The 9,733-nt window shown below is 39.2% G+C and overlaps 1 protein-coding gene across 1 annotated transcript in view; it reads left to right on the top strand.

Moving 5' to 3' along the window:
• COBL (cordon-bleu WH2 repeat protein) overlaps positions 1-9,733 on the top strand; it is a 109,661-nt gene that overhangs the window by 82,235 nt on the left and 17,693 nt on the right. The gene's annotated exons all lie outside the window — the stretch shown is intronic.

Here is a 9,733-nt window from a genome sequence, read left to right as displayed (position 1 = left end):
AAAGAGAGCCCCAGGGAGAAGCACAATTGATGAGATAATTGACTTCACAAGAAACTATAAAAGAGTGGGCCAAATTCAGCTCTGATTTAAGTATTCCAATCTCTGCTTATGTCTAAAATAATCTGATCAAGTATCAAAATAATCATGACAGGAGCTCTTCTGTGAGCACTTTGTACTCTGCCTGTCCAATATTCATTCCCCTCCTTACTAGGCTCCCAGGGAGAGCTTCAGTGTGCACTGCTGAGAAAGAGAAGCTCATGGCTAGAGCCTAAAGTGGAGTTCATGGTACCCTGCATTTGATTCTTGCCCCACACAGTGCTTTCTTGGCTGTCTGTGTTGCTGGAAAAGAAGCCTGTCTCTTAATGTCCTTCCATACAACCAATGGCCTTTGTGGGCCTCTGCAGCCTGTCTGCGGCTCTTTGCTGCTAGCATAGCCCCAGGGTGCCTGGCAGCATTTTTGGTGGTGTGTCTAGCATGCACTGTCCTGGCCTTGCTGCCCTTGCCTTCATCCCAGCATGGGTGTCTTGTCCTCCAAGTGCCTAGGCAATGACTTGTGAAAATGGTGCAATATCCCTGTAGAGCATGTCACGCAACGTCAGGGAGATACTTGGCATACTCTGGTCCTCAGTTTTATTCTCTGCAAGAATAATTCTTTCTTTATGGAGTAGTTTCAGAAAACAAAATGTTGTAGTGGTGAGAAGTGTTCAGGCACTCCAGGCACTCCAGGCAGTGTCTTTCGAGGTGTATACTTTTATTGACATCACTGGACATGTTACAGCTATGAGAAATATGATAGTGGAATAGTTGAGTGTGAATGTGCAGTAAAATGTATAATAACTAAACTCAGAAAAGAAGCGTGGTCTTCTAAAATACTTCTGGAAAAGCAGTTAGCAAATTAAAACACCAGCCAAAGTACATTGAAAAGCCTGCTGTTGTTGGAACTTTGGAGAGGGAAGTAGGTATTCCATTGATGACGGGTTCTGAGAGAAGTCAGTTAATGTACATCAAAAGAGGTCAGAGTACAGCTTTGTGTTTTTAGCACAGAGTTGTATGAAAATATTTTCACATCTAAATTTGGAGCTAGCTGTTGAAAATCTTGTGTGAAGGTATTTATGTTATTGGTGGTTTGGCTGAAGCAGGTTTGGGCCAATTAAATGGAGTTATTTTGTGCCATCCTAATTTTAAGTTAGACAGGTGGTTTGTGCATGAAACATTTAATTTTCTCAGGCTCTGTCTGACATCAGATGATACTATAGATACTATCCTCCACAAAGATAGACGATGATTTAAGGGGAAATGATGGATGCACTGATGGAGGAACTGAAAGGCAGCATCACGAATCTGAATGGACTGAGGTGTTGTGAGGATGGATAAGAAAAAAATATGCAAGAGTGATGAAATCCCATTTTGTTAACCACCACTCCAGCCTGGACTGCACTCTTAGCTTCTGATATTAACCAAAACCAGTATTTGTTGCTATTATTGTTTAGTAAATCTGTGTTGTTAGGAAGGTACTAAAAGTATTTTTTCTCATTGGTGCAGCAGTTCTTGATGGTAGGTTTTTATATGCCCAAGGCAAGTATACTTTGTCCCCATAAATAGAAGGCAACTGTTCAAAACTTTTTGGTTTATTTTTGTAATATCTAATGCTTTCAGTAATAGACAGCTTATTACAGATTAACCCGATTCTCTTTGACACTTCCTAACCTTTAAATCACTTTTAATCAGCAATAAATACCCAACTGTGAGCATAATGGTGTCACTGTACTACAGAAAGAGGTCTTAAATGCCACAAGTGCCTGTGTATGTGTGTTTGGTTTAGGGCTGGGTTTTTTTGTCTCTTCTTTGCAGAGTTTGCTGGCAGCTGGTCTCTGGGGAAGGAAAGTATAATTACAATGCAAAAGTTTTATGTTTTTCTCCTCTGGATTATGCTAGAAATATGAAACTGTAGTAGAAAATTTATGGAACTGTTAACAGACAAACTAGAAGAGAACAAATTGATAGAACAGAGCGCATGGAGGCAAAAGATGGTGAAATTTAAAAAGAAAAGTTGAGCAAGTGGCCTTTTTTCTGTGGTCTTGAAAATCATCTAATAAAACATTGTTTTATTGCCTAGGTGCACTAATCATTTCTGGGTTTAATTGTTACAAGACATACTCTTTTCAGGCAATTTTATAGAGGTCATTCTCTAAGGTGGCTCGTGAAGATCACCTTCACAGTCCATTTGTCTATATTCTCCTGGGTGCCTGAACAGAAGTTGACCATCTCTGTAAAGGATGCGGATTACCAAAATCTATCACTTAAGACTAATAGTTCTCAGCAAAATGTAGAGAGTGATTTATTTCTTCACCAGGCTCGTTATACTGGACAGTCTCTGGTTTTAGATCTAGATTTTCCTTCCAAAGAGCCCTACTATTGATCACAGCATGTTACCATGATGATTTATGAAGTGCAAGTCTGAAGCTAGGTATTATATAATCTTAAATACATTTCCATGTTATCTGGCTCTTCTAACCTACATTATCTGTTTGTTCATAGTCTTTCTGAAATGTGCAGATCAGGTATGCAGCCCCTCTCCTCACACCTAAGTAAGGGACTAAATAGAGCCAGGAAAGCACCTTGTGAATTGTTCTAGCTTGCTGTTAACTTCAGACAGTGAACACCAGGAACTGTTACGAAAGCCTCACTATCATCCTTTATGTTGTACAAAAGGAAATAGCTCACACTACTGACTCATTTTTTTTAAGTCTATCCTTCTCTAAGCCAAGTGGCACTGTTCTCCAGTTAACCAGGAAAAAATCTACTTTGGCAGATAATCCTTTTCCTGTCAAAGAGCATTTTGCTTTTGCAACACTTGATCCCTTTGACTAAGGAAGGGTGGTTACTGGCTATGGTATAGAGTTGTCAGAGCATCCAAACAAGGCTTTTATAAAAGCAAGGAACTGGTAGGTTCACGAGAGTGCCAAAAAGGAGAGGATGAAAAGCAGTTTAGCAATAGCAGCAGCATTCTAGGTCAGATGGGCTTTGTAGAGGTCAGAAAGGCTTTTTCAGGCATTGAAGAAAGAATTGTGGGAAAGAAATGTGGAGAAGGTCCCAATATGTTAATTTTCCCTGTCTGAAAATCCGTGTTGCATTCAGAAATCTTTCTTTGCTTTGGCAGCTGGTAAAAATAAAGGTCTGGAATGGGAGACGGTAGCAGGCATTTACTTGAAGTTGTAGTTTCTTTGAAGAGCCAGTAGACAGTCTTGCTTAGTGTTCTTTTGAGACAAAGACTTCACAATCATTTTCAGCATAGATTTGAAAGGAAAATCAAACATTAGTGCACAGACCTTCATAATTGCTTGTACATGGAAAAAACAGTGGAGGCACTGGGATACTTCTCAGTTCCCACTCCCTGGCTTGATCCTATCTTGATTGCCTTTGGTGTAGGAGACACCATTGCCATAAAAACCTTTTGTAAAAGTTACAATACTTTTGTGTTGTGATATCAACTAACAGCAGACAGGTTTAACCTCAAGGGAAGTGCTTAACTACCTCAAATGCATAAGGCAGCTTCGATGACTCTAACATTGCATTTGTTTTTCAGCCATACGAGAGTAGGTCTAGCTAAGATAACAGCTAGATAGCAGCAAAGTTAACTGTGATTAGCTGGGGATCAGTTGTAGAAATGCTGCAGATTCACAGGGTGTATCTAATAATAGTCAATGTGTACCTTTCTGATGATACGCCTGGTGAGACATGTCCTTTGTGAGTCTTTCAGTTGTTGTCATAGGCTAGTGTGTAAGGGAATGGATTTACTTCTGTTTGCAGGTTTTGTGCAGTAAGAACAACAGCAATTACAGAAACTGTTGAAAAACACGAGCATGGGGCTTGTGTCTTGGAAGCAGACTGAAAATATTTCATTATGTGAGAACTGGGGGTCACGTGCAGTACTCTGAGTCAGCAACGTGCCTTTATGATGATGAAGCACTAACCACAGCCTGGGTTGCACTAGCAAGAGCATAGCCAGCAGATCAAGAGAAATGATTACTCCCCTTTACTTGGCTGCCATGAAGCTATAGCTGGGTCCTTTGTCCAAAAGTGCGTTCAGTTTTGAGTTCTGTGGAACAAGATACTGACAAACCAGAGCGGAGGCAGCAGTCTGGCAGAAGGTGTCCAAGGTGTACATGAAGGTGCTGATGCAACAGGGCTTGTTGAGCCTGCAGAAGAAGCCAAGGGTAAGGAGAATTTGAATGCTGTCTTGCATCTGAAGGTAAAGTAAGAGTGCGACAGACTTTTCTCTGAGGTTCACTGTAGAAGGGTGAGACTGTAACACTGACAAGTTGCAGCTAGAAAATTTTCAACTTGGCATAAAAAAATGCCAACATTGTCCAGAGAGTGATTTCCCATAGAGGTTGTGGAGTCTCAAAACCCAGCTGCTCAAGGTCCTGAGCAACCTCACCTAAACTGGAAGTTAGCCTTGCTTCAAGGAGGATGTTGAACTAGGTGACCCCCAGAGGTTCTTTCCAGACTAAATTATTCGGTGATTCTGTGACCTAAATTACATGAACCGACATTAAACTGTTCCACATCCTTATTTTGGAGAAGGGCTGGATCTGCAGAGCATGGTTCCTCACCCAAGTGTTTCCTGCACTCAACTTCAGTTTCTGCAAGGCAGTTACAGGAATTTGGAAAGGAGGAGTGCGTCAGCGCTCGATCCGTTCCTCCATGCTGTTGTTAATGTATAACAGTGGTAATTTATTTTCTTTTTGTTTCTTTTAATTAAAAAAAAAAAGTATGCATGTAGGCTTAAATATGCTAAAAAGCATATTAGGCTAAAACAGTCTTATTTGTGATAGTCCACCCATTCTGTCCTGTGCTTTAACTGCTCACTGAATGGTTTTTAACACCTATGTCCACGTAAAAGCATTCTGATCGATGAGTAAAATGTAACCAGAACACATTGTACCTGTGTGAAAACTCTTAAACTAACCCTGTATTGTCCATTTTTATAATCTCTTAATCATTTCCATAATCAATGTTTTCTTTTCCTATTTCTTCCACCATACTTCTTCCAAGTGTATGAAAAAATGTACACTTTTTTTAATACTGGCCTTTTGTGATGGTCTAACTTTTTTACTGACAATATGAATAATTAGAGCAGTGTTTTTTTCTCTCCCCAGAAGTTTTCAGTACTGTCAGTGAAACAATTACCTTGTAGTTTGGGAATCATTATAAGAATTACTATTCTTTAACATCATTAAGTTTGTAATATTTTTTACACCTTAATTGTAATAGACCATTAGAACTACAACAAAGCAATTTTGGTCTATGAAAAAAAGGGTTCTTGGCAGTGGGAACAACTGATGAAAGAAATTGGAAAATAATTGCCAACTTCTTAGCAAGAACTCACAGGAATTAGGGGAACTCTGCATCTCTAAAGCCATTATGAAGTTCAGATTATTTAGCACATAGGGGTTGAATCAACCGTTACTTCTTTGAAAATGCTTTTGGATATACTGTTCCTGCCATTATTGAACGTGCAGTAAACCATCAGCAGTGCTGAAAACCAGAAAGTCACAGCACTTAGCCAACAGTTATAGTCTGACAAGACTTAGACCCTGGACCCATTGGACTCAAAGTGATGGCTTGGGCTTTGCTGACTGATTTTTTTGAGTCTGGGTAGGATATGTTTCTTTTGAACACTTAGATCTGATTCTAGTCTCATTCAAAATTAAAGGTGGTTATTTTCATAGTAGTAATCAAAGTGAGTGTTTTACCCATGGTATTCTTCACCTGTGGAATTAAATCTTCATTTCTGGAAGTGCTGTTTAACATTTAAACCAGGTGAGGTTTATCTCTCTCCCCATCATTGGCATTCTGTATGCGTAATGTGTACATATATGCAATATTAAACTGCACAAGTGCAGATAGGACTCCTCTAAACTCCCAATTCAGTGTTTTCCTAATTACTTACAGCCTATTGAGATTAAAGCGACAAGTTCTCTTTTGTGTTCAACAAGTAGCTCACATTCTTTACTGATGAGCTACTCTCCTTTTTTCCTCTTGATGATCATGGGCAACAATCTTGCAAACAGGCATCCCAGTCTCATCTGCCCCATCCCGGTTCCTGTCCAGTCCATCTCTCCATCCCCTCTGCTGCAAGAAAGCCTTTGTAACTTGTGGTTGACCTAATTGTGCGGTGACAGCACTGCTGCTGCTAAGTGGGGGAGATCCCTGGGGTGGCATTCGCTTGGGCTTCGCACAGTTTGCAGCCTGGAGCAGGATGTAGGTAAGCAGCAATGGAAGGTGTTAAGGGACACTCCAATTTCACCTGTGGGTGAGATACCCCATGGAGATTTCAGTGTGATTTGGAACCTACAAGCCAAGTTCTGCACCCCTTTCAATCACACCCCCACCTGAAGCCAGTGAACAGTCACATGTTACTGAAAAAATGGTGTTGGCATTGTTACCTATTTTGAAGGGCAGACAGTCTTCTGAGGTACAGTAGTTTTTCAGTAATATGTTGTATGTGTCAGTTGTCATTTGCATGTCCAGTTCTGAAATACTTGCTGAATATTCTGTCTTAACCTGGATGTGTCTACAAGAGGTCTTGAAGGTCAGAGTTTATACTGAAATCTTCTGAGTGTCATGACAGAAAAAACAAATGTTGGGATTTTTCTTTGTTTGACCAGCAAATAACCTGTTGTGATCACACTGTGCTTAGTGTGTGATGGTTTTGTGCATGTGCACTCCCTCTGAGAAAAAATATGCATTACTATGCATTACCCAGTTCTCTGTATAGAATTAGAAAGTTTTAAAAGGTATTTTCTTACTCCTGGACTGAAGACCACTCAGTAAAGTTGACATAGGCTTTTCTCACGTCATGTATCATTACCCAGTAATGCCCATCCATTTTCGGTTTGCACCAGTGGAGAGTTAATCAAGCATGTAGAACAAAGAATAGATTCTTACTTAATCCAGCCAAGGACAGCTCAATTTTAAAACGGGTGTTTTAGTGCTGCCGTTAGCTGAAACAAGGTTGTTAACATGGCACAGAACTGTAGCAGTCATGTTTTATGTGTGTGCTTTCATGTTCAGACAAGCAGTAGTGGCAATCGAAACAGTTCACCTTTGCTAGCAATTCTGTTCAGTGCCATGTGTTAACTGTGTTAAAAATTAATGAATCTTCTCAGAGAAGATAAAAGATTAGGGAAGCACTTTGACACACTGATTTGAAGAAAGGGGGACGTTTTGATCTTTCTTGAGCACAGGGAATTTAATTGTTGAATAGAAGGATGTCTTTCAGTAGTTCTGTGCTTCAGGATATAACTGCTGTTGAATGAGAAGGTTCTTATACTGGACTGGATGATTCAGGTGCCAGGATGTAGATGTAACATAGGAATTGGTTCACACATGGACTCTGATTATAAGAAAATTGTTTTTCATTTTGTCAATGTACGGGAAGAATGGACCGGAGGATAGAGATCCTGCCATAGAGCACCTTGCTGAATCACATCAGGGAGAAACTTGAGTGTTGTTACTACAGCAGGCAAGTAGGACTGTGTGACCAAAAGGATCTAAATCCCTGAGCAGAAAGATGCAGGAGATAGTTGCAGGCAGGCAAGAAGGGGATGAGGAAATGAAGGAGACAGCTAGGGAGGAAAAGCTTGCCATCCTCCTGTCAGGAACTGGAAGTAGGTACTTTGCTATAAATTGCTGTGCCAGCTCTAGGGTGGAGGTCATCTATGGCATCGTAGTGACAACAGGTTTGGTCTGTGTTACAGAGGGGTCTCTTTACAGCAAGGTATACTGCATTGTGCATTACTTCAAAATCTTTCCGTGTGCTCCAGTTTTCATCTTCCACTCTTTAAATTGATTTCTTTGCTCTCCTACTTTCTTCTGGGTTTAACGTACTACAGCTTTTACTAATGCTTTGCTGGTGGGTTGTTAATGGGGGGGTTGTTTCTTTGAAAGCCAAGCAGGCCATACTCCTGCCTGTTTGTTCACTGTCTTTTTTTGTACAGTTTTATTATTTGGTGTTTAATATCAGATTATTCATATTTCTCCTTAATGTTGATGTTTTCCTAACTGTAGTTCTGTCATGAGTGTACTCTAATCCATTCAATGACACATACTTAGTTCTTGTAATTGCCATTTTTAGATGGAATGAACTCTTGGATTATATCTGGAACCTAGAGCTAATGTTATAGAAAATAAGGTCAAAGAAATCAAGTAATATTACTTCGAAAGTTGCAATACAGTTTTTGGATCTTCTTCCATCATTAATATCAATGCTTCACAGCACTTACAGCTTTGAACATGATTTGTAACCTTCTGAATTTTATTGCTTCTGCTGTCAGAAATCAATTTCAGTCCTTAATGGAATTTTGTAACCTCAGTCAAGGAGAATGTTGGTTTGATTTTTATTTTAGTTTTACTTAAAATTTCACTGCTAAGCCACACAATTACAAAATTATTTCTATGACATTTTTTGACAAAGGTGTTTTCAGTTCTCTGGCTTAAAATACTTTTGTGGATGCAACATACTAGAGAAGCATTTCTCTATATTGATCGTTTTGATTGATTTGTAGCTTCCTGTATGCTTCAAAAACTTGTAGATTCTGAGCCTTAAAAACAGTGAAGTGTATGTTTAATCTTAGTCATGCTTGTAGACCTGAGACTTCTCATATAATTAACATCTACCACAAGTGTAGCCAGGATCAGACCATAAACTATTATTCTTCCTTTTGCTTACTGAGGTTGAAGAATAGAATGCAGCACACTTATAATTCCAAATTAAGCATTTAGATTAGTCTTTATTGATTCCTTTTGATCAAAAGAAGTGTGTTTGTGCTTGATTCTGTCTTATAGTTACTCAATAATTTCAGTCATTGAAATGACTGACCTTGTTGGGAGGTCTCCTTTAATGGCATAATTGCAAGATGGAGTCTAGAGTTGTACATTTCTTAAGCGAAATAACAAAATTGTATTTTTCACACACGCAGAAAAAGAGAGAAGACCCAGTAGCTCATAGGAACCAAAATAAAAAAGCATGCAAAATTATACTGTGTCTAATTTCTTTGAAAATTTGCAACTTCTAATAGAGTTAAACATGCAAAGGACATATCATTTGATGTCCTTTATAAATGACTAAACATTGTAAAAGGTTCTGCTTTAAGCAAGGTATTGTCTACTTCCCCATATGCTTACCAGTAGATTTTGTATGCTTTGAAAAAGAGATGAGTGTGATTCTCTCTCACTTAGTGCATAGGAAACTGAAAGGTGGTAAAATAAAGTGACGTCCTGTGGGCCAGCAGTAGGTCTAGTTTACCAGTGCAGTGTCCTGACTGGGAAATGCTGCCCGTTTTTACCTGTGTGTAGACTTCGTATTGGAAATGTCACAATCTCTGTGACAGCATGGAAGAGGAATAATGAGATTGTGTTGTCAGAAGCAATAGAAGGAGTAATTTCTTGTACCACACCATTTAAACTTTGATCTAATTCCCCAAGAAACTGTCCCTGGAAGGTCTCTTCATAGAAGCAGGGAAACTGGTTTGCTATAAAAGTTTGAAAACCTAAACTCGGCAGAACAGGTGTAGCAAACCAAGTTTCTATAAGCAAAGAAGGACAGAATTTTTGTTCACTTTTCAAACCATCTTTATCCTATATGCAAATACTGAGCTCCATCCTACTATTTCTAACGTATTTCATGTGTTTTTCCAATTATAAAGGAATATCTCTCTCTGTTTGA

The sequence above is a fragment of the Merops nubicus genome, unplaced genomic scaffold (assembly GCF_000691845.1).
Source record: "Merops nubicus isolate BGI_N331 unplaced genomic scaffold, ASM69184v1 scaffold2789, whole genome shotgun sequence".
Lineage (NCBI taxonomy): Eukaryota > Metazoa > Chordata > Aves > Coraciiformes > Meropidae > Merops > Merops nubicus.
This window is presented reverse-complemented; position numbering and strand designations above follow the sequence as displayed.